The sequence below is a fragment of the Arvicanthis niloticus genome, chromosome 22 (genome assembly GCF_011762505.2).
Source record: "Arvicanthis niloticus isolate mArvNil1 chromosome 22, mArvNil1.pat.X, whole genome shotgun sequence".
NCBI classification, from domain to species: Eukaryota; Metazoa; Chordata; class Mammalia; order Rodentia; family Muridae; genus Arvicanthis; species Arvicanthis niloticus.
In genome coordinates this window covers 21,403,496-21,428,526 of record NC_133429.1, presented here as the reverse complement: position 1 = coordinate 21,428,526, position 25,031 = coordinate 21,403,496, and the positions used below count along the sequence as shown (strand labels likewise).

At 35.3% G+C, this 25,031-nt stretch overlaps 1 long non-coding RNA gene across 2 annotated transcripts in view; it reads left to right on the top strand.

Moving 5' to 3' along the window:
* Positions 1-25,031, top strand: part of LOC143435699 (uncharacterized) — a 181,058-nt gene that overhangs the window by 63,877 nt on the left and 92,150 nt on the right. For both annotated transcript variants that reach the window (XR_013106165.1, XR_013106166.1), the window contains exon 2: positions 15,650-15,891. This is a non-coding gene — a long non-coding RNA (uncharacterized LOC143435699). The remainder of the gene's footprint in view (positions 1-15,649; positions 15,892-25,031) is intronic.

The window sequence follows — 25,031 nt, the reverse complement described above, 5'->3', positions numbered from 1 at the left end:
AAATTGAAGGAAAACTGAAATGACACAAATACTTATTTGGAGTCAGTAAATAAGAGTAACAGTTTAGAAACTCTTGGATGAAAATATTACCCTGTGATGATAAAGGACAGATAGGTATAATTCCATAAATACCACCCTGTTTCAACCTAAGACAAATGACATAATGCACTAAATTAATGATTCATATACTTCAGGAGCAACAGAAGATAGAGATGGAAAAATTTATCTAAGAAATAAGAATTAAAAAATAAGTTCATCATTAATTTTTCATATGAAATCACTTGTCACATAATTGACTATATCATTATTTAATAACAATGAACAAAGAAGTAGTCTCTTATGGCTTTAAAATGCGGTGATCCTTCAAGATCTGTGGCTACCTCAAGGAAATGCCTATGTCAACTTAAAATTTTATTACTTATTTTTAATTGTTTAAAATTGCTCTAATAATGTAATTTACAGAGAAATGGTTTAACATGAAAATATATCCCTCTGTTCTTAATTCCGCTGTTTCTGATACATAAACTAGAGAAATCCTGTTCTTTCTATATATCTGTGATCATGCAAACTGATCAATGTAGTTACTCTACTTAATTAAAGTTTAATATTTAGAAGTACAAAGAAATAACTAAGGATGTTTAATAAACACAAGAACCATGTTAGTCACTGATACAAAGTCAATTATACAGAAAAAGTGAACACATATTGTCCATCATATTTATTTGACATAGTTTTTCAGTGTTTTATAAACATGAATATTTTCCGAGAATCTGGGCTCATTGGGCCACAGTGTATTTTGTGTATTTAGAAAGTATTCTGCTCTCTACAGTATTCACTTAGAAGGTCTATATATTAATGAATATGCAGTTTGGAAAGTGAAGTGATCCTTTATTTCTAAATCCCTGTTTCCTTTCAGTCTCATAAGAGGAACAGAATTAGAATTAGTGTCTATCACCTTTGTGTGGTGATGGAAGATGAGGTTTAGATGATTTTTTCGATGGCCCTCCATTATGCATACTCTTTTTGAATTACTCCAGAACCAAGAGAGTTATCTTCTATCCAGGCATTCATTGTCTCTTTCCCCAATTAGGAGCATAGCATCCTATTTTGAAAGCTTTATAATATATCATTAATATTAAAAAAATGGCATTTCAGACCCTTGAGGTGATGGATACAGACCAGAGTTAAATGATTTGCTTTATGTAATTTCTCACTGTTGTCATAAGAATATTTCTTATCTTTTGAGGATGAAGACAAGAATTTGAAAGGTTAAGCAAGCACATGTTTAGAGCTCACATCACAACCAGAACTTGAACTCAGTATGTTCACTACCAAGCTATGCACTTAACCTCAGTGGTGCTTCTACTCTCTAAAAGTTTTCAGAGCTATTCTTAGAGAGGTAAGAATTATATTTGTGTAAGTACATAGTCTCCATGATTTAGAAGCATCAGTGGGCTCCTCATTGAATACTGTATTCCAGATTATTTTGCACTTTTGTTATCACAAGTTATTTATTGATCAGAATGGCCAGTCATTCTGAGAAGTACTAGCACAGATCACAAAATAATCATACAAAAGTAGTACTTCTAGAACATCCATTTCAGTGAGAAAAGACAAATGCTAAAGGTAAATTTGATTTAAAAATTCAAGCAGGCCATTAGAGGAGATATGGGGATTAGGAGATGTATTTTAGACTAGAGGAGGTGGGTGAAGAACTTCAGAAAGCAACATTTAGCTCAACATCTAAGCAAGGTAATGGAGAGGACAAGCCTTGATACTGTCTGACATGTGACAAATAGCATGTCTTAGTCTATGGGCTACTGGTTGAGATAGACAAGCAAGACCTGTCTATGCTGGGGCAGAAGGATAGCAAGAGTAGTAGAAAGGCAGAAAGAATTGTATCACGGTAGACAGAGCTGTAACAGCTATATGACCTAAAACAGAGCATTAAAATAATGTAAGATTTTTGTGGGTGGAATCATTGGCAGCCAAAAACAGAAATAAGCGGTGCAGGACAGGTTAAGAGGCAGTGAGTCAGGAGCCCATAGCAACAGCAAAGGCAGAGCAGTTAGTCTCTTGTTACCATCATAAAGAGATTCTAATGACTCAGTAAGACTGTTACAGATGCAGGGTGTGAGTCTGAATGTATTTTAAAGATGGATAGAAAAGAGTGAATTTAGGGTAGTAGAATCTATTGAGTCAGTAGCTGACCTTGTCTCATCTTCAGAATCCTAAGAAGTTAATAAAAGATTGCCATCCATGCAATAAGGCAAGCTGTAAGAAGGGGCTGGAGGAAGAAAGGAAAAAAAAGTCAACAAGACTGTAAAAATGTTCACTGTTTATTTCTATTATATATGTTTACTTATATGTAATATATCAGGAACACAATAACTATTAATCATGCAAAGGGAGTTATCAAGAAGGTGTATGTGTCAGGTTAAGAGATAAGCATTTGAAATCTTAGAGCATGAAGGTCACCTTTTAGGTTCAAAAAGGGAAAAAGTGCTGAAATGTATTAAATTCAGGTAGATTTAGGAAAAGCTGATAAACTGAAAACCATTACAAAAATGTGTCAAGAAAAAGGCAGTGGCTGGCCATGTCAGGTCCTGCCAGTTGCTAATGATGAGAAAGACAGATAAACATGGGAATGGATTCTGGTGGTCACTAGATTCCTTGACAGGCAATTTCAGCCAGCCATTGGCTTCTAAGCCTAAGAAGGAAGCGTTCATATAGAGAAGTACTTATTTTCCTTTTCAGTTTTGAGATAAGTTCTCTCTGTGTGGTCCCGGCAGTCTTAGAATTCGCTATGTAGACCAGGCTAGTCTTAAACTCACAGAGATACATCTGGATCTGCCTCCAAAGTATTTGTTTTCTTAACATATTTATGAAAATGAAGTTGTGACTATTACAAAAGTATTTCCTGTTACATATTTTATCTGTTCAGATAAAAAATATTATTAAACAGCAAGTAGAAAATTTTCAAAAGTTCTCTTCCAGGATACCTATTAATTGATAGAACCACTGAAATAAAATCATTCAAATTAAAAATTATCCAATTTTAATGTTTGAAATAAAAACAACCTCCCCAGAGTCTTTCTTAAATAATTATTCTCAAGTTCATGGCACTAATTAGTAGACTCTCGGAAGTAAAGAATTGGCTGTCAAACGTAGTTCCTTAAGGACAAGATTTTGGAGATTATAATTGGCTCCGGGTTGCAATAGCAATCTGGTGATTCCTGGTGCATAATAATGTGAGTAGAGCCCACAAAATGCTTCCCCAGAAATGAATTGGGCTGCCTTGCTGTGCTTAGCTTCCTACTGTCACTGGCTACCACCCTCTGAAGCAGTGAGCTAAAGGAAATCTTTCCTTCAATGAGTTCTTTCTGTCAGTGACTTTTAATTCTGGGCACAAAAGTAATTGATAAGATTGGTGGCATTCACTATAATGCCAGCTACTCAGGAGGCTAAAGCAGAGGGATTGCAAGCTTAAAGTCTTCCCGGGATATACTGTGAACTTAAGGACACCTTGAGAAATTTAATATGATTCTTACTCAGAATAAAATTTAAGGACGGGGCTGAAAATTTAACTCTGGGTTACAGCACTTGCTTAGTAAGTACATGATCCTGACGTCAATTCTAAATACCCCAGAAAAGAGGTAATGATTCTATCATACAAAAGGAAAAATAATATATTTGACATTATAGTTTCACCGGGCAGTGGTGGCACACGCCTTTAATCCCAGCACTTGGGAGGCAGACGCAGGCAGATTTCTGAGTTCGAGGCCAGCCTGGTCTACAGAGTGAGTTCCAGGACAGCCAGAGCTACACAGAGAAACCCTGTCTCGAAAAACAAACAAACAAACAAAAACAAAAACAAAAAACAAACAAACAAAAAAACCAAAAAACCCCAGACATTATAATTTTATACTTTGTGATTTTTAATTTGATGATCTACTTATTTTTTATACTTTTATTAGATATAAAAAAGTTTAGATCATATATGAAAATTAAGTCAACATGAAGGAACAGTTTTTTAAAAAAATATATTCCAGGAAAGACTCCAGAATGCTTTTCAAGGGTTGAAATTGCATTTTTTCTCAACAGGTAAAAATAAAATTTGAAAGGAAAGAATTATGTTTATTTTTCTATAGAGCACATGAATATTATATAGCTGTAAAGAAATTATGTAAATATAGAACATTATGTGCAAATATAGTATATATGTGGCATATAATATTTTTGTGAGGATACATAACATGTACAGAATAGATACAGTACAAGTGAGCATATGAAAGGCATGATGTATAGTGTAAATACATCATAGTTTTATAACATCTGTTATTATATTTTTCATTTCTACATACACTTAACTCTACGTAGTACAAAAAAATACAATTTTTGAATATTGTGTGTAGATACACAGATCAGTGTACATGGGAATATAAGTACTACTAGAATCTGAGAGAGAGCATAGGATACCCTAGAGCTGGAGTTATGGGCTATTATGGACTTTGTGATGTGGGTGCAGAAACCCAACTCAGGTCCTCTGTGACTGCAATTTACATGCTGCTATTCCCTGCTCCCCAGATAGCCCCAGGAACATCATTCCTAGTTCCATCTGCAAAATTTTCCATCCACATATTTGACAACAGTACTATTCACACTCTGAAACAATTTAGACATAACATTTCTGTCTCTATTCTTTCTGCATTCCATGGACTGCTTGAGTCTAGTTCCATGGGAAAGATTCCCAAATGTTATTATTTTGTTGGAAGAAGCAAGAGAGAAAGGAATGTCTTGGATTAATTCTTTTACACCATACTTAGGACAGATTTCTTTCTTTTCATATCCTTTTCTGCCTTCAGTATTAGTGTGGTCCTTTAAACAAGACCTAGAGCTATTCATTGCCAAATGATTCATTGGAAAGAATTTCTTACATTTCTTTCTTTAAAAAAATTGGTCTGATTTAGAGAAAAAGAAACTAGAAAATATCTTTGGAAATCTTGTATCAATGGAAAAATATTAATAAATGCAATCTTTGCAAACATTTGAAAAAATAAGTAAATATTATATCATGCATTTTAGTTTTTCAATGGATAACACTTTTAAATAAAATTACAACCTTTACTTTCTTCCCTTGCCTCCCTTCAATGAAGCAATTTATTTGAAAATTTTTCTCACTGTAAAATCACCATGTTCATAGATGGTTCATGACTCTTCCAATAATTTCTTAGAAATGCAATTCTGTTGGCCTAACTCCTTTAGACTGTTATGTATCCTTTAGGGGGCATTATTTAATATCTGCCTTTTGGGGACCTGAACTTCCCACTTTGCATGATTCTGTTATGTTAGTTTATGAAGAATCCTTTTCTTTCTGTGTCTCACCAAGGTGCCTTCTGAAGGAATCTTCTTTTGTTCCTTTAACAGAAAGTCTTTGCCTGAAGCTCCCTGTGATGTTGCCTTTCACTTTGTTTGTTGTGTTTAGATTTGAAGCCAGTTCTAAACTGAGTTCACCTTTTGCCCTATTAAAAGGGTTCCTAAATATGCTTTATTTCAGCACCTTGCAGTCTATCTCTGATTTTTCTGACAGTCCAACTTAATATGTTGCAATTCTCGCTTAAAAAAAAAAAAAAGCAGGCTTGTAGAAATGCAGATATTTTAAATCTGTAATTTTTTAGGTTTAAATAGAAAACATTTTCTAAGTGCCTACTGGAATTGTTTGCTATTTCAAAGCACATTCTCTTATAAAATAATTGTATGAAATTTTCTTTTAGCCACTTTCCTATGAAAAATTAAAGTATCCAAAAATATACACATACTCTGATTTGATTTATATTCTTTTTTGTCTTGTGTTTTAAGTTGAACTCTGGCCAAGGTTGAGTAGTTACTTTTACATGCCTTGTGCATGTGCTGTTCTAGATTTCTGTGAATGTAGTCAAAATGTGCCATCATCATTTCAGCCCTTCAGGCACTTAGTATGCATTGCTTACAGAAGTGAACTGGGCCAGCAAGAATTTAAAGTGTCTCGAAATCATTACATGATTATATTTTCTTGAGTTCTATGTCACCCAGAAAAGTTTCTCTGAAGGACGCATTATATTCTCCTTCCCTAGTACTGATCAAGAAAAGCAAAAATAGAAACCCTGTGGAGTGCAGTGTTGATTCTAAGACCAGGCATTGTATAGAAGTGAATTCCTGGAAATGGCTGCACTGCACAAGTATTTACCCAGACCTGATACACAATGCCAATTGTTTGCCTACAAGACGAGTGCTTTTTTGAAAGTCTGCCTTTCAGTAAATACACTCTCAGGAGAATGTTGGGAGGTTATTTCTCTGAATGATAAGTATGTGGACTGTACTTCAGTAAGTAAATAAAAGTTGATTTAAGGTACTCAACCCAAACGAGACAGTTAACAACACAAATGATTAGGTCTATGTAACAGTCAAATCATTTAGGAATATCAACTATTTCCTTGAAAACATTTATAAGCACAGCATGGGCATTCATCATATTTTAAGATAAGTTTTAAACACATACTGTGTGCTTTCTGGATGTGAAGGATGAGAAAAATTAATTATGGGTTGATAAGATGGCTCAGCTTTGCCTTGTTAGTATAACAAAGTTGCCTGAGTGCAGAGAAAGCATGTATCATGTACTCATTTTAATTCTATGGTTATATGTGGACTTTGAAGGCTTTGTGTAGTAAAACATACTGTAATACTACTGATATAGTCTTTATAGTCAGTTGGTATTCTAAGAAGGTCATCCACATTTTTTCCCACTACTAATTTCAAATCAGTATTAGTAAGGGCAATATCACGTTCATTCCAGATGTTGTCAATATCATGCTGTGACCCTTTCATTTTTATTTTATATTTTGAATGTAGGTAAAACAAAAGTATAGAGGAAGGACAGAGGGGACAGGTTCAATCAGAGAGTGAGAGGGAGATGGAGGAAATGGGGAGGCCGAAAAAACATATGATAAAGCATATTTAAAAAAACTATCTTGAAACCCAATTAAGAAATGTAATTGGGGAAAGATTAGGACACTAGTGTTCTGAGAGAAGAGAAGGTGGTGGCTCATGGATTAAATGATGGTGGAACTGGGGAGATCCGTGATGTGTGAGGCGAGGTAGGGGTATGGATAGACTAAATAAAGGATATAAGGTGTGAGAACAGTATTATAAAGACCTAGGACACGTAGTTCTATGGTTCTCAAGCTCTCAAATGCTGTAGCCCTTTAAACAATTTCTCAGGTAGTGGTGATCCCCAGCCATAAAGTTATTACAGCAAAAGTGGCTGCTACTTTTATGAATTGTAATGTAAATATATGTGTTTTCTAATAGTTTTAGAAGACCCATATGAAAGAGTTCTTCTACTCCTAAGTGGGTCATGAGCCACAGGTTGAGAATCACTTCTCTAGCTTGATGTGTGTGTGTGTGTGTGTGTGTGTGTGTGTGTGTGCGCACGTGTTGGATGTATGTGATATATATATATATATATATATATATATATATATATATATATGTATATATATATACCAATCTGCCAGAAAAATATGCCCACTGGTGCAATAGTGACACAAATTTTATAGGTGTCACCAAGGTCTTTTTCAATAGCGTTTTTAACCCACTCAACAGGAAAGAATTCATACTTGATATTGAACTTGATATTGAAATATTTGTCAAAAGCCATCACTAGGAAAGATCTCCTGCCTTGATCTGTACAGTCCTGAGATAAAAGGCATGTGTCACCATGCCTGGCATTAGTGATAATTCTTGGTTATAATACCATGTACTATCTCTAACTTTGTATACTTTTCATGATTTTTTAATTTTTTTTATATTTTATTTACATTTCAGATGCCATCCCCTTTTCCATTCCCCCTCCCTAGAAAACCCCTATCCCATGCCTCTTTTTCTTTTTTGCTTTTATACATTTTTTAAAAAATGTTAATCAAAGGCTTTATAAGTTTGGTAATGCTTAACCCAATACCCAACCTAGATATATAAACTATCTTTGACTGGTGGAGACACTATCTTGAACATGAACAAGATAGTTCATGATCTTTTTTATTCCAGAGCCAAGTCATATAATACAAAAAGAACTTTACAATGTCTAATAAATCATTAAATATTAAGCAATGTTATTCTGAATGATTCTGGGCCGGTGTTGGAGCTTGACATTGGAAGGGTTAAAATTATTTTATCCACTGGAAGCATAAAGCTTTGAAAACAACAGTAATTTAACTAGTAAAATTGCAAGTATACTAACATAATTTTCTAATTTTAACAGTAGTTGTGAAGGAAAAAATAGTGAATTGAAAAATCACCATAAAATTGAATCACAAGATAAAATTTGCCAAATAAAGAAACCAATCATACATTCCCAAAGGTACAAATATATCTTAAACACAACATCAAAATCAAAGTTTTGATCCTAGTTCCTTGTTTTACATGTACTTCATCTTTGTACAGCCTTTACATACACATACATACACATATGCACAAACATACATACACAAATACACATGGACAAACAAATACACATAGAGATACAATACACACACATATATACATACATGTATGTGTATATAAATATATATATATGTATGTATCTACACAAATAAATATACACATAAATACCTACGCATATACACACTTATTTGTATTTCAAGTCCTGAACACTGGGAAAGTTGTCTTTCCAAATTTAGAAGTGGTGATAAAGACATACAACTGCTCATTAGTGCTATGCACTTATGGAAGCATTTACTAGAAATGTGCTCGGTTCATTTACAATAGGTTCGAGTATGGCAAATGCCTTTGCTACTTATACAAGCGATACATTCAGGATACATAGAAAATATTTATACAAGTGATACTTTCAGGGTATATGGAAAGTATAGGCAACAGTACAGAAAAAATAAATATTTGTACATTTTAGTAATTGTTAATTTTTACACACTTGCTCTTTTGCACATCATTTTCTACGCATGTGTGCTGTTTGGGCAGGTGTGTCCAAATATACGAATAGCTTCACATTGTCAGGTAGTTCCTCCTAAAGAAGACATTCTAGAGTAACCTACCCATTCAGAAGGGGGTTTGAATTTTAAACTCAAAATTCAAGTTTTAAATATTTTTTTACTTCATAAATGTTTACTCTTGGATTAAAAGAAAGAGTCCTCACATATAAATGCTTCATGGAAAGACAACAACTATAGTCACACATAAATGGATTGGCACACACCTGCTAGTCTTTCTTCTTCAGGAACAAGAAGTACACTGAATGGCCATAAACCTTATAAAGCTGATTTACAGTTTGTGTTTACAGAAGATGGATGCATCCTTTAAAAAAGTGAGCACTGCTCTGATACTCCAGAGCTTCCCGTCATCATCAGAGTGCTTAATGAAACAGTAAAATACAGCATATCTTATGATGAACATGAGAGGGCATTAACCTCTTTATGTGATGTTTAGACATTGTCAAAAAGGCAATAAAGAAAGACTTAGTTTTACTGAATAAACTATTCAATTTGTGACTGGAGGAATTTGTGACTGGGACCCAGATACCCCAACATCAGTATCTGTGTTCTTATTTTTTCTTATTGCCAATTTATTTATTATTTTTTAGAGCTAAAATGAGTCTATCAACATGAAAATAACTTCTAACAAAATAAGTTTAATTAATTTAATATAACTCATTTAAAGCCATGATCCTTGAGGATATATATATATTTCGAAAGAAATCTCAGAGTATTTGCACTTCCCTGACAACTAAATCATTGAACATTTCTTTAAGTGTTTCTCAGCCATTAGCTATCCTTCTGCTAAAAATGTCTGTTCAGCTCCGTATCTCACTTTTTAATTGGGTTACTTGAGTTGTTGGTGTCTAACTTCTTGAGTTTTTAAATATTTTGGATATTAGACTTCTGTCAGATATACGATTGGTGAAGATATTTTCCCCATCTGGAAATTATTTGACAGTTTCTCAGAAAATTGAGAATTCCCCCAGCAACTGGAACAGGAATTATCCCTGAAACTGTTGTCTGCCTATGGATCCAATTCACCTAACTGGATTGCCTGTTCTAGCCTCAGAGAAAAAGCATGTGCATAGTCCTGAAGTGATTTGTTGTGTGTGTGTGTGTGTGTGTGTGTGTGTGTGTGTGTGTATGTGTGTGTGTGTGTGTGTGTCTGTGTGTGTATTTGTGTGTCTGTGTTGGATGGGACTTATACTGAGATGTAAAGTGAATGAATAATGAAAGAAAAAAGAGAGAGAGAAAGAAATAAAGAAGAAAGAAAGAAAGAAAGAAAGAAAGAAAGAAAGAAAGAAAGAAAACCAATCTTTGTTCCTACTGCTAATTAGAAATTTATTATGGAATCTCACTCTTTTCTACATTGTTTCTTTGCCTCCTAACAACTATAAAATAAAGGATATGTGCACAAGCCATAATGTGTTGCCTGGCATTTGGCCCAAAAGCAATAAAACCAAGTAAACAACAAATGAAAACTTCTATAACTGAGAGCCAGCATTAATCTTTGAAGATATTTTTCTAGGGTATTTTGTTATATTAATCAACATCTTCTGAATGCAGAGGTAAAAGTATCTCATCAGCCAGGATCTAGCTACAGGTACTCCTTCTTTCCCTGTGTCCTGGTTTATCTCATTTGCTTTCTGATACTTGCATTCCCATCAATTAGACTCAATGAATCTTTACTCTGTGCCTAAGAAGTCAAGAATTCCTTGGCTCATCATAAAGAATAACAAGAATAATTATTCACAATATCTCATGAATAGGGTAATAAATTTCATCTCCATGAAATGGTTTTCTATCACATGTATCATAAATAATATTTTTCAAAAAACTAGTGTTTTAACAGCCAAAGACTATTTTGCACTTAGAGAAGAAAGTACTATTTTTCTTGAAAATATAAAAGGTATCCCACTGAAGACTTCCGATTTACATTGTCTCTCTACATAATGTCTGGCTGTGGGTCTCTGCACCTGCTGTATCTCTGACTCTTACTGGATCTTGGGACCCTTTTCCTTCTACTGGCTTGACTTGTTTAGCCTAGATATGAGGGCTTCCACCCTGTTTTATTGTATTTTGTTTTGTCATGTTTGGCTGTCATCTCTTGGAGGCCTGCACTTTCCTGGAAATGAAACAGAAGAGAGTGGATCTAGGGTAGACAGAGGTAGGGGAGAATGGATGCGGAGAAAAGTGTAATCTGAATGTGTTGTATGAGAGAAGAAACTATTAATAAGGGGAAAAAAACAAATGAATAAAGGTAGTCCAACATGTTTTTCTAGAAGGCTCAAGTATCCCTGACTTCTGAGCTAAAAATTATAAGATATGTTATATCTATACAATTGTTTTCTTTTCAGTGGTGTAGTGGAAAATTAGAACTCTTGCATTTACCACCATGTCACTATTATTGAGATTAGATTAGAATCCAGTGCTCACTGCCTTTTCCTTAACAAGATCAAATTAAATTAAAGCCTAGGCTGCAGAACAAAGACACACAAGTGTTCCAAAAGGGAAAGCCATCAGTGATTAGAATTCTCAGTGGTAAAGTATTGTAGTAACTTTGAGATGCTTCAAGCGATGGGAAGCATCAAAAACATTAAATTCTTCTTGGTCAAATACATCCTGATACACTCATTGACAAATACTCAAGAGTAGGAATAGATAAAGGTGATGGATATTTTTTGTTTAACTTCTGTGTTAGTTGATAAGAGGTACATTTTTTTCCTGTCCCTGCATCTTGTCTTCTGCAAACTCTTCACTTAATGTGGAAATCCATGTGCACACAGGGCCATTTATCCTCTGTGGGATCAAGTGCAGGAAGTGGGTTCTGTACAAGATCTGTCTGAGGAAGCATATATTACAAGTAAACAATTATGAAAGTTCCATGAGGACATGGGAATTCAGATTCATCCACAGGTTTTTTTTTTTTCAGCCAAGGGCCATGATTTTCAGATTTGCTGTTACCAGGGAAGACTGATCAATAAGCCATAGCAGTTTTACATACCATTGTTTTAATAAAGCTTTATTCTGTCTGGGTACCCAACAAATTGAACATTTTTAATTTCACATAAGTTTAGCAGTTAACACATACTTATATTAATTTTTGTCTGTGTCTATTTCTCTCTCTTTCTCTCTCTCTCTTTCTCTCTCTCTGCATATTTGTATACAGATAAATATAGATAGATAAAACTTCATGAGTACTTGAGATTATTTAGACAATGTGCTATGCTTTTACATTAAAACAGGGCTTGAGATCTACACTGCATGTACATATGCAACAATGAGTTTATTACTGTGGAAAACACTCCCACTGCCCTTTCATACTGTTTAAAGCTGAGGCAATCTCTATAGATGCAATTAAAAGTTAAAAGAATGCAGACCAAACTAGCATGTGTTTATTTCCTGGAGCTGTACCTGCTGACTTAATACACATATTAAGCATCCCATTATAATGCTAAATGCACAACACTGGGAGTGCAATCTCCAAAGATGATATCAGCTAATCCATATGAGTGGACAACAAGCTTGGCAGAAAGATGGATTCACCTTTTTGACCTGCACATTTCCGTGTGCTTCTTAGTGACACACCATAATTGTTCCACATGCTCTTAGCCTCTCAGTGCTCATGGTTGGTGGCAAACATTTCCACATCTCTACCAATACTCTAGTGGGTCTGAGGGCAAAAATGTTTCTAACACATTTTCTGAAAAGCAGAGACCACTGGACGATCAACTCCACACTCTACTGACCTCTAAACATGTTTTCATGCTTCTCTTAACTCAGCTGGTGAAAAATGGTATACTCTTTTGTCTAGAATTTTACCCTCTGTACACATTTTTTTTTTATAATTTATCACACGCTTTTCTAGCTTTTAATCATTATCTTGAGTAACATTTAATTACAGATACTTAACTGGTAACATGTTATTTTAGCTTTTTCCTGCTCTTACCTCAACTCTGGGAGGAGCTGTTAATGAAAGTACAAATGGTTCTAAGAACATCTTCCTGGGAATATGTGGTTAAAAACACTTGCTCTTCTGTGAAGTTCGTGTCTTAGGCAGTTGTGGTATCAGCATCATTGAACTCTCTCCACCGCGTGTTCTCATTACTCCTGTCCTCTGTCTCCCACAACCTCTATACATTTCTATTTCTCCAACATTGCTTTTCTTCTTCATCATCACTTCCTATGTTTTGTCCTGTTTTCATTCTCTCTTTTCATTATGTTTGAAATAAAACCTGTCTATATCATCTTAGCATCCCTGTTTGCTTTTAATAGTCCTGTTACCACGCACATCACACACACACAAACACACACACACACAATATATATATATATATATATATATATATATATATATATATATATATTCAATTTTTAAAAGAATATGTCCAAGGAACTACACTGAAAGAAGCAAGACTATGCAGAAACTTCATACTATACTCATGCATATGCACACACACACAGGCACACACATGTGCACATGCACACGCACACTACTTGAAGTTCAGGAAGCTCTATCTGATAGTCTCACACTCCAACTAATCCTTTGTAATGAACCTTTTTATAAGGAGAGTGAATATCTATCTTTGACACAAGAAAATTATCAAGAATGGAATTTTCATGCATCCCTGGATATACCATAGATTCTGGCAAATAACCATACCCCAATAATCTTCTCTACCTTCCCAGATCATTTACTTGACCTATAACTCCACACGCAGAATCTTTATGTGCTCATCACATTCCTTCTTCACATGGGATTTGGTCCAACCTGTTAATGTTTATGTAAACATATTTTTGTGTGTATTTTCTTACTCACTTGTTTACCAATTCTACAGCAGGCACCAAGCCTGGACCATTTTATTTCTATGTTCTTTCTTTTTGTTAACTATAACTTTATCCTTATTCATCTGTTGACCTGAATCTGTCAAAACCGTTATTTGCAAAAATTAATTTTAGTATCATTTTTTCTGTCAATGTCCTCATTGCCTGGAGATGAAATTCAAGCTCTTTATCAAAAATTAATGCTCAGATCACTATTCTTTGTTAAGAATTCTCATAATATAGTGGAAATATTAGCATTTGAGTTGAGAAATAATATATCAAAAAAGGGTTGTTTCTCTTCTGGTTTAACCATGGGTGAAGAAGGAAATTGCAAAACACTTCAACAAACAAAGTAGAATTGATATCTCAAAGAAGTCTGCTGACTTTTTGCTCCCTCATTTGGGAAGTTTTAGATTCAACCTTGATTCTAATGTTCATCAAATTCATTTAGATTAGATTGGAGATTTGTATAACTATGAAATTCATCATAACTTTTTCTCAATTGGATGATACTTACGATTTCTATCCTAGTTATGCCAAGTCCTATATTTTATGAACCATACAGTCATGCTGGCCACCAATCACTGTCTAAAATTACAAAATGCTGCAATGGGACTTACTACTCTAATCCAATCTGAGGAATTGTTATTGGAGACTGTTGCTAGAATAAAACTTCTGCAGCAATGGAGCAAAGGTACTAGTGTAGGTAAATCCTCTTTGTGTAAATCTGAATGCAGAGAATGGCTTTCTGAAACCAGACTACAATCTAATTCTAGAGATTCATTCCTCTATTCTGATCCTAACCCACACCTCTGATGAAAATGAATCCCACAACACACTTATAATTGCTTTTGTTCGGAAGCATTTCTCTCAGGCAGAGTTATGGGACTCTTCTGCATCTTCAGCATCTTATTGTGACATACTCAGCAGGCCTGGAATACCAATGATGACCTTGTATATTAATTAGCTGCTTCCATGTCACTCTCCTAGATGAGGCTTTAAGTGTCTAAGGTATAGCGGTGTGTTGTTTATATGACTTTGTTTTCAGCATATAGGTCATGAGGTCTGCAGTTCATGTTTAGTAAAAAAAAAAAAAATCTATTATCGATGTTACTGATTACATTTTTAAATGACCTTTTTACTTCCTAAGGTATGCTTACTCAATTCTATTGTGTGTCTAAGCACAACTTGTGCCTATAGATGGATTGCTCAGCATTTAAAGTTCTTTCTGAAGCATTTGATATTCGTAACCTCACTAGGAAGCAGACAGAGCTGATATCATTTGTCTCAGTTTAGAGATGAGGGCATTGGCATTTGAAAGAAAGCAAACAAAACTAGAATGACATCGTGAAAGACATTAATCCAGATATCCTGGCCACAGGAAGAACAAATGCAATGGGAGATAGCTTGTATCCATCTACCATATATAGTCCAGAGAAAAAATTAAAATATTATTATAAAGACATTCTCAGTAAAGAAAGAAATACAAAATAACATGGGGGGGTATTATTCAACTTATGAACATGAAAGACTGTTCTGAACTATAATTTTAGAATTGGTTGAGTAATCTGTTGAAGATGCTCAGGTGACAGGATCCCCAAGGGGTAGTAGAAAGAAGGAAGGCAAGGAGACCAGCAATAAGGTCTTTAATGTCACAATTGTATTTGGGTTGGTCCATTAACTTAACCAAGCCAAAAGGATTCTCCTTAAACTGAATTTGTCCTTCACATTTTGTCAGCAATAAATCTCTTGGGTTTTATTCTGGTTTCTAAGTTGTCACCATTTATGTCTTTGTTCAGATTTTTACGAAGTCTAGAAAGGCACTAAGCCATGGACCTTTCCCATGCCTCTGGGCTTGATCATAATTATTACAAAGTCCATATCAATCTGCAAACCCACTGTTCATATTCTTGGATTGGTTGAAGAGTCTTGGTCATACTGAAGTTAGAGTATTGAACTTAAAGCTCCTTTCTGACAACATGTCTTTATGCCTGCTGCCATGCTTCCTGTCAAGAAAATAATGGACTGAACCCCTGAACTTGTAAGTCCTAATTAAATGTTTCCTTTATAAAAGCTTCTGTGGGCATGGTGTCTCTTCACTGCAATGAAAACTATAACTAAGACATAAGGTGTGGCTGATCCTTCCTATAGGAACAGCCTCAGTAATCTAATAGTAATATAGACAGATGCATTTGTATCGAATTTAAGTTCTATACAAATACATTAAATCTTCCAGTTAATACTATTCTTGAGAGTGATGCTTTAACCTCTACTCTGGGAATGTACTGTTTCCCAAGTCCAACTGATTTGTGTATTTATATGATTGAGGTGGGTGAAGTAGTGTTCACTTGTAGTGGAACTTGCTTCTATGAGCCATTATCAGACAGATTGAGTGGCTTCTTGCTCAAAATGGCCCTGTACAACCTTGAATCAAAGTGCAAGAAACAATCAATGCACTAAATTCATGGAAGAAAGTCTCGAAATCATCTTCAGCGGCTCTATGGAGTAACTCGATTCTTAAATAGCTGAGGGTCTGTAGCTCTGTATAAGATAGATTGGCCTAGTAGGTTTATGGAAAAATTCCCAGTCCGTTCTACTATCAATTTTGTGGCAAATTATCAATCAAAAAATTAAAGTCTTCTCCAGAACATCTGTCTCTCATTGTTCTCCCAGAGTACCTGCCACTGTGTTTATGAAGAGTGAGCTTTCTTATAAAAATCTGCCCTTTTCTGTTTACCATTTCAAAGGGTACCTAGTCTAACTTCTGTATCATAGAGCATCCAGGAAGGGTTGGCCATTTGCTACTCAACAAAGATGTCTCTGCTCTGCCCTAATGGCTCATGATTTTTATTAATGACACAGGTCAAAGTAAGAAGGTGATTAAACTTACCTTTAATTCTTATTTCCATAATATAATTCTAATGAAAATAGATCTCAACTTTTGTTTTGTTTGATGTGCTTCCTCAAAAATATATGAAATAAATAAAACTACCTTTTAAGTTTACTGCCAATCGGTAAAATTCTTCTATTCATATAAAGAATATGAGTTTGGTGACTGCATACAAGAGTGCTATAATAAAAAATACAACATAGATTTAACTGGGCAAAAGTAAGTGGATCACAAGTTCAAAGCCAGCCTGAATTGCAAAGTTAAGAGTTTCATCTAAGCTAAATAGTGTGAAATCATCTCAAAAGGAGCAGATATATAACTTCAGTTGGAAAAATCTTATTTAGCGTGACCTGAGAGTGATCTTTAAAAATGGATAAGCTATATATTTAGTGTATAAGTGCATACATGATAATATTTACATATATGCATGCTTATATAAACTTTTATTGTACCCCTCATTTGCTTTCTTTTTACTGACAGATTGCCTTGTCTACCACTAACAAGTTGACAGTAGGATTTTGCCTTTTTAAAGTATTTCATTATGGCAAAAATAATGAATAAATAGCTTCTCTCTAATAGATAGAGATAGGGTTGATATATAATGTGCTTGTTGCTAGTTATATCATTTCTTTTCTGATATTGACATATAAATGAGACAATATAAAATCTGTTATTGTCCCTAACATTATTTCTTCAGAAATCTGTAGCATTCTTTATCTGAAAAGTCTGCTAGCACCCAGTCAACTTATTAAATACTGTTTGAAAAAGAGCAAAAATTTCTTTTAGCCATTTAAGTTTATGATTTGAATAACACCCAACATCTACTGGCAACTAACGAAGTACATTTTTCTGGTGATGAGACCCAAAGGAAATCACTGGTGCGGACTTACAGGTTTGGTGCTACAACATTTAGTGGCATTGCCTGACCTGTCTCTTTCTAAATGTTCTTTTCTCTGAAACTCTTATAAATAGAGATTCCCTCACCTCGCCCTCAGGATAGTCTCAGATTATAAAATATTGTGCTCTACATAGCTAACCTTTTAGAGCATTGGTTTTCAACCTTTGGCTTCCAGAAGATGATTGAATCCTAGTTGTCTGACACTGAGAGTTTTAAACTGTTGCACATTTATAATGACCATGCCATGGTTCTTCTTTCTTGGAGTAACAAAATATATAATTTTTAAATTTTATTTTACAAGCACCCACAGTCATGAAACCTTGAATACTTTATAAGGATTTTGAATATTTAGAGAGACTTTGGATATTTAAAATAAAGTGAACTATGAAGTATCTGAAAATTTAAAGACTGTGGGACTATTAAACAAGGAGTGGGAAGGACAGAGGATATGCTGGGAGAGACAAGAGGAATTGGGAGACATCTCCGGGATGATCTAGAAACCTAATCCAATGGAAACTTTCAGGAATCTATAAAGGTGCCCTAGATAAGACCCATAGCAATGGGGGATACAGACTATGAATCAGCCATCTCTTATTACCATGGAAGACTTCTGGAGTAGGGGCTTTGGGACACCAACCCAGGCAAAGAAACTCAGACCTGCAATTTGTCCTGACTACAAGATATGCTGAGATAAAAGTGGTACAGAAATTACGGGAATTGCCAACCAATGATTTGTCCAGCTTGGGTCTGGAGCCATGAGAAGGAGTCCACCCCTGACACTGCCTGGAAGGCCAGAAACCAGAGTCTGGAGAGCTCAGGCACCTAGGATAGAACCAAAAATGAACTGCAAAAACCAAATTCAAAATAAGTCAGTGAAATGATTCCTAATGATATGCTTCTATATTATTAGATTGGTACCTAGCCAAGTTGTTATCAGATAGGTTTCTCCCAGCAACTGCTGGAAACAGTTGCAGAGAACCACAGACAAACATTAGGTAGAAATTTAAAAATTGGAAGAGGATGAGGAAAGATTATAGGAGCCAGAAAAGTCAAGTATACCCTAAAAAACACACAGAATAGACTGAACTGGGACCATAGGTGCTCCCAGAGCCTGAATTGACAATGGAGGAGCTACATGGGACTGACCTAGGCCTTCTGCACATATGTTGTGTAGCTTGGTCTTCTTGTATGACTCATAACAGTGGGAGCAGAAACTGTCTCTGACTGTGTTGCCTGCCTTTGGCATCATTTCCTCCTATTGATTTGCCTTTTCTAGACTTAAGAAGAGAGGAGGGGCTTAGGGCTAATACAACTTTATATGCCATGGCTGGTTGATATTCAGAGTAGTCCTGTCCCTTTCTGAAGAGAAACAAAGGAAAAGTGGAAGGGGGAGAGAAAGGAGGTATATATAAGGGCTAGGAAGAGACGGGGAAGAAAAACTGCAGTTATGGTGTAAAAATAAACAAATAAATAAATAAATAAGTTAGTTTCAATGTTGTGCACTGTGATAATAATATTACCATGCCATTTTAGAGACAGATGAAAGAAGAAAGGTTTTAGTTGAATAGTGATATATTTTCTGTCATATTTGCAAGGGAACAATTGTTCTGGTAAATCCTCTATCACCTTGCCATATGGTAGAGTCATTTGGGAAGAGGAAATCACAATTTTGAAAATTGCCCCAGCAGATTGGCATGTAGATAAGCCTGTAGGAATATTTTCTTTATTGAGATTCCTGTGGGAGGACCCAGCTCATTATGGGCACTGTTGTCCTTGGGAAGGCAGTTCTGTGTTATATAAGAAATCATCATGAGGAAACCACAAGGTGGAAGCCAAGAAACAGAACTTCTCCATGGTCTCTGCTTCAGTTCCTGTCTGCAAGTTCCTGCCTAATTTAGTTCCTTCACTGACAGCCTTTAGCAGCAGACTATAATATGAAAATGTAACATAGCCATAGAAACAGTTAGACAGCAAGGATGAAAGCATGTTCACTGTTCTACATCATTGCTAGCACATTCTGTGACAATTACTGATTTTGTTTGTTTGTTTGTTTGTTTTGGCTTTTCCAATTCCTGTAAGTTAGTTGTAGAATTTCATTATGTTTCCATTTTGCATTTTCCTATTGGTCAGTACTTTTATGTATCTGTTATGTAAATAAAGTAAATATAAGCCAAGCATGGCAGTGTACACCGTTAAACCCATCAGTACTTGGGGTGTGAGGACATGAGGGCTGAGAGTTCAAAGTCACAGGAAGTTTGAGTTTGTCCTGAAGTTCATGAGACTACATCTCATAAAGTTAGAGGTGAAAACTGAATATTTCCACTTACTAGTATCTTAGAAATGTTGATATAATATACCCATGACTTTATACCCATTTTCTCTTGGTTTTGTTTTGTTGCTGGATCACTATTGTCATGTTGTAAAATTTTTCTAATCATTTGTTATTCTGAAGCATAGATAGATAGATAGATAGATAGATAGAGACAGAGAGATAAAGACACACACACACACACAGAGAGAGAGAGAGAGAGAGAGAGAGAACAAGATAGAATTTTTGGTGTTCTCCTCTTTTATTTTATTTTTTAAATTTTTAATCAAACAGTGATTTTCTACTTTTTCACACAGGGGTTATAAATACAAAAATGCAGGATGTGGGGAAGTGGATGATGCAGGGGCGTAGGTGTTCAGGAGGAGTACAGATATCTTCCAGAACAGAGTATCAGAGTATCAGCTAGGTGAAGGTTCAGGGAACATGTCACTGTGACATGTTCTTATCTAAGCTGGTACTATCCACCAAGGTTACCTATCCACAAGGTCTATGGCTATTAGTTCTTATCAAGGCTGGTAAATTTCCACCAAAGCTGCCTGTTTACAATATCTTATAGCTATCTGTTTCTGTGTTTTTCCACAGAGACCAAGGCTTTGTGTTAGCTGACTTAGGCCTATGGCTGATTTTAGGCCTTCAGTATATAAGCAAGGCTTCCCCTGACATCTCCTCCCTTCTCCAAGTATAGAAGGATCATGGCAATTCCAATCTTGCAAAGGCAGGGATAGAGGCCTGACTTCCAGTAGTTAAAGGGGACCTTGTAATGGCTCTGGTCCTCCTGTGGTTGTTCAGTGAGACATGAGGGCCATACCTGTCCCAATGTCTTTTTCTTGGAGAGGAGATACTTTGACAACAACCCCTATGCAGTCAGGTTTGTCCCTCAGGGAACCCAGAAGGATATTTTAAATTTTTATTTATATTCCCTTGCACAGTGTTTAGCCTCACAGCCTAAGCAATAATTTAAATTGCCAGTCAGAAGAGTTTCTGGGTAGCCCCTCTCTGTTTGGTCTAGGGGTGGAAGTTCCCTCTTTTAGGTTGGGTGGAGATGAGTTTTGGGAACACCCTGGATAGAGTAACAACCTCGTCTTGGGTCTCATGGTCTTCCATAGCTAACTTATGATAATGTATCTGAATACGTTTTGCTGTCAAAATTATCTATCTGTTGTTTCACAAAGTTAGTCACCCTATTTAAAGCCCAGGGACCAAAAGAAATAAGCAAAAGTTATCCAATTATCGGTCCTAAAATGGAAGGAAGTAGGGTTGACAGTCATGAAGGGAATGAAACCCAATTCTTATACCTCCTCTTCTCTTCTCTTCTCTTCTCTTCTCTTCTCTTCTCTTCTCTTCTCTTCTCTTCTCTTCTCTCTCTCTCTCTCTCTCTCTCTCTCTCTCTCTCTCTCTCTCTCTTTTCTCAAGGCCTTCTCTGACCTTTTTCATGTTCTCTTTCTTTAATTCTGGAAACTTCTGGAAGAAATCTTTCTCAGAAATTTTATTTACCTGTATATATTTACTTCTTGCATAACATTTAGTAAATTATTTTGATATTTTGTTAGCTGTGACAAATATTATAATAAATACATTTATCTTACTATAAAGAAAATCCCCCTCCTTTTAATGTTTTTGTTTAAAGGACTGTTATTTTTAATTATTTGATTTATGTACATACCAAATGGTGCCCCCCCACCTGCCCAGAGTTCTTCACTCCATCCCATCTCCCCTTAGCCTCTGAGAAGTTGCTGTCTACCCCTCGGGCATCTGCCTTCCCTGGGGCATCAAGTCTGTACAGCTATAGGCTCATCATCTATCTCCCACTGGGACCAAACAAGGCAGTCAGTTCTCTGCTTTATGTGTCCAGTGCCTTGGACCAGCCCATGTATGCTATTTTGTTGATGCATTAGTCTCTGGGAGCTCCCCGGGGTCCAGGTTAGTCTTTAAACTAGTTTTAAAATGGATTGTGACTCTTTTCTTCCTTAAAGGGTTCAAAGATCTTAAATATGAAGAAGACAGGTTTAAAGTCTATGTTGAACAAATGGAATGAAAAGTTGGGGAAATGAACTGTTGGGAGAGGAAGGCAAGAATTAAGAGTTTGATTTTTGGCATGTTGAATTTGAGATACCAGTGAGACATTCAAAGTAGATGTAAATTAGGCTGTTGGAAGTTCCAGTTTGGAACTCGGGGGAGAGAAGTGGGTTGCTGGTATAAATTTGGTAGTCATTAGCATAGAGATGGTAATTAGAGTTCTGGGGAAGTATGAGGTAATGTAGGAGGAAAAGGTAAAAGGCAAAAGCAAGCAGGGCTGTTCTCTAGGACTTAGTGTGGGCTGAGTGGTGTTTCACTGAGAGGTGGAGAGCTGGCAATTTCCTCATGTCTAGATCTGATAGGCATGGCCTGGGCCAGGTGGATTGCTTAAGCATTCTGAAATGTTAAGGGCTTCTTAAGTTATAGTTCAAGCAGAGTGATGCTTAATGCATACCTTACAGCCTTTGTCATTTTGATCATAAAAGCAATGTCATGCTGAATCATCATAAAGACTGGGTACAAATAAGGATATGTGGTACCATCTAGATAAGCGGTCTATGTGAGCACTAGCTGTTCCATGCTTGAGGAACAGTGACATTCTATACCTAGCACCTTATTATGAACAAATACACACAAATATTTGCACATGTATACACATGTATAGTTCTATGATTTCTGTAGTTAAACAAAGTTTACAGAAAGCCAGCCCATTAGCTTGCTGCTTCCAAAGGACCAAACAAAGTAAGGATAGGTTTGGAAATATAATCAAATCTTTATGCAGAATCTTATTAAAATTAGGTAGCGGATTAATGTCTGGAGATGTTCCCCTTTGTTCAACCTATGTCTCTATTGATTGCATCTTTAGGAATGGAAGAAAGATAGAGAGAGCTTAGATCAGGAAAGATTGTTAACTGGAGGCTTGGCCACTTAGAATGGAATCTATGGTTCCTGATGACTGATGATCTGTGGCCATGGTGCCTCTGAGTCCTGTGAATGTCTTACTTACTCTGTGTTCTTCATTGTCAAAGGAGATAAAGAGAACAGTGTCATTAACCTTATGATTCAAGAATGTAAAGTAAGTGACTGCCATTTTTACTTGCATAGTTGAGCAGAAACAATGACCCAATGGTTCAAGTGATAAAGGAAACATATACCATGTAAAGATGAGATTCCACAGTTTTTCTTCTTGTTTTTGTCAATCATTAGATATCTGCAGGCCCATGTAACTTTTAAGAAGCTGAAAAGTAGCCTATGAAGTAGGTCATTATCAAAAGTCTTATTTCTATCAAAGATGGTAGGAGCTAATATGCCACTCATCTCCCTAGCTGTAAAATCTATCTATCTATCTATCTATCTATCTATCTATCTATCTATCTATCATATATATATATATATATATATATATATATATATATATATTGTCTATTCTTATCTAAGTGACTTTTATATACCTATCTATTATTATCAACCTTTCCATTTATCACCTGCCTATTTCAAAATCATCTATAAATATAACCATTACCTATGTACTCCCCCCTCTCTCCCTCTCTTTCTCAAACACACAAATAAAATCATTAATCAACTGTTTTTATAATCTATCATTCAAATATCTATCCCTTTGTTATCTATCATCTATCACATAAAATACATGTATATATCATAAATACATATATATATTATACACACAGACACACACAAATACATGTATGTATATCACATAAAATATATATACACAGACAAACACACATAAACACACACAAACACATACACATGTACATGTATGGTCATGTTTGGAATAAATTTCAGAGATTTGCACATGATGAACAAGCACATAATCATGGAACTGTATACACTGCTCCAAATTAGTGATCTTTGTTGGCAGATGACTGGATATGTGTGATGCTAAAGCATTTACTTAAAGATTTCTTTGAGTATACTCTTAGGTTGCCTCTTATCTGCAGATAGCACTGAGAGTTAACATCAACGCCTAACACAAAATAAGAGTAGAACACTACAAGGGTTGGGAAAGTTCCTGAAGCCAAGCAGAGTCTACAAAGGAGTAGAAATGGGCAGAAAAGAAAGCAGCATTAAAAGTAAAATTTCCATTTTTCTTCTAATTTCAGTTGGTCAGGGGAAATCACAGTTCTGCAAAATTAGATGAACTTTACCAAGCCCAAGTTTTCCCCACTGATTAATAACATAAGTTTGTTTAGAAATAACAATTTTTGTTTGTAAGTGGGAGACAAAAGATAGAGCTGGATTCTGTGTGTAAATTTTTCTGAGTATTTTTTCTGGATCCTGAATCACATGGACATGCATCTGACTGAAAACAGTTCAGCCCACGAGGAGACTGCAGAGAGGAAGAACTGAGCTGAGATGTAAGCTACTTCAGGATTTTGAGTTGATCAGTGGAATCTGGTCAGATTGATTTACTGTTTTTAAAAAATAAATTAACAAAACTATAAACTATATTGGATAAGCATAAAGGAATCCAGATTTTTTACTTTTTACTAGCCAAATGTCCAATATATAATGTGGACTTATTGATGAATAAATAACAAAGAAAATAAAAATTTTTCCTAAAGATATAACCATCCAGGGAGATAGCTTAAGCTTGAACCAGATATTAAATGATTGAATGAGGATTTTATAACATTATTGACGACTAACATTTTTATTGTTCTAAAAATTTAAGAAATACTTTATTCTGAGCCAAACATGTTGTACCATGGTCAGGAAAGAGAGATTTATGCTTGAATGGTTTGTTCTACAATGAAAGCTGTCATGTAAACACAGAGTATTACATATGTATTTCATTCTTTAAGGTCTGCTCTATATTTTGTAGATAATAGTCCTAACTAAGATAATATAATCCATGTGATATTGAGTTTTAGAAAAAATAATAATAACTTTGAAGTATAGGTACTATACTCAAAATTCCACTTGGAACACAGATACTACAGAATGTTGAATGAAAAGCTATATGTGTAATTATCACCAAATAACTTAGGCTGTTTTTCTTTTCAAGAAAATCAGTAATTCATACAC